This window comes from Ricinus communis, chromosome 5, assembly GCF_019578655.1.
Source record: "Ricinus communis isolate WT05 ecotype wild-type chromosome 5, ASM1957865v1, whole genome shotgun sequence".
Lineage (NCBI taxonomy): Eukaryota > Viridiplantae > Streptophyta > Magnoliopsida > Malpighiales > Euphorbiaceae > Ricinus > Ricinus communis.
Genome location: NC_063260.1, coordinates 17,156,179 through 17,157,509, shown reverse-complemented (window position 1 = coordinate 17,157,509; position 1,331 = coordinate 17,156,179). Strand labels below are relative to the sequence as shown.

Here is a 1,331-nt window from a genome sequence, read left to right as displayed (position 1 = left end):
TTACATTAAGCTTCTTCAATTTAGTATCTTGAGAAGCCATATATTGCATCATCACGTCCTACAAAGAAGGCTTCTTTTTCTGAGGGGGTTGTTGTTGATGTTGAAATTGTCGTCCTTAAGTGGCCCTATAGGCTTTGCAGCTCCTTGTCTCTCTAAGAAAACTTTGGGTGATTTCTCCACCTTGGATTGTAAGTATTTGAAAAGGGTCATTCTTTAGTTGCTCATAAGTCCCCATATGATTCACCCTTTCACATGCAACTATTGACATGTCAATATTCATCCATGTATTAGACGTATGCCCATGCATACCTCAATAAACACACACCTCCCTGTTAGAAGTCTCCTTATTAAGCACAACTTCACTTGCTTAGTCAAATTAGCTACTTGCATTGCCATATCACTCCGGGCATTAATCTTATAAATATCTTTCCTTCCTTTAATGGCTTTTTGCTGAGAATTTGTTGCTAAATTTTCATAAATCTATCGCACTTCTTCAATAGTTTTGTCTCCGTAGTAACTATCACAAGCTGTATCAACTAAGGTTTGACAGTTTACAGTCAATCTATCATAGTAAAACTGCACCAATAGAGCAAGAGGGAAGTTGTGATGCGGGCATTGAATCAGATAAATTTTGAATCTTTCACGAGCATCACAGTAAGACTTTCCTTCTTTTTGAGTGAAACTTTAGGTTCTAGACCTATAATCCAAGGTCCTCTTAGGTGAATAGTATTTCATCATAAAAGCATCATACACCTCATCCCAAGTAGTTAAGGACCCTTTAGGCAATTTAACAACCATGTCCTAGCAGAGTTCTTCATATAGTAAGGAAAATACTTTTTTCTTAGCTCTCCTTTATTTAGATTCCCAATAGGGAAAGTCTGCATCACACTATAAAATTCATGAATGAATGATAATGGGTCTTTAGTACCCACACTCTCAAAATGTGGTAGCATTGTCAAATGAATAGTTTTCAGCTCATACTTCATGGAATTCATAAATAGTTTAATGTATGATGGGTTTGCATTAGTCTTAGGCCTTTAGAGATCTCTAAGCCTAGGGATATTCTCCTCTACTACCACAACTACATTCCTCTCGTTTGCCATATGTTCTTTCTTGTTTCTCCTATTAGCTTTGCAAGTCTTTTCGATTTCAAGATCAAATGGGACAATTGTTTCTCGCTCTACACTCTTAGATCTTTTCAAATGCATAAACTACCTACAAAACTAAGAGAAAAATAAAGAAGAAGAACAATAATAAAACAAAATATAATAAATACAAGATTTGAACAAATAACAATTAGAATCATTGTTCCTGGAAATTGCGCCAAAAAC

At 35.5% G+C, this 1,331-nt stretch overlaps 1 pseudogene; it reads left to right on the top strand.

Moving 5' to 3' along the window:
• The first annotated feature begins 598 nt into the window (after positions 1 to 598).
• Positions 599 to 699, top strand: LOC125370228 (annotated as a pseudogene).
• Positions 700 to 1,331: the final 632 nt, after the last annotated feature.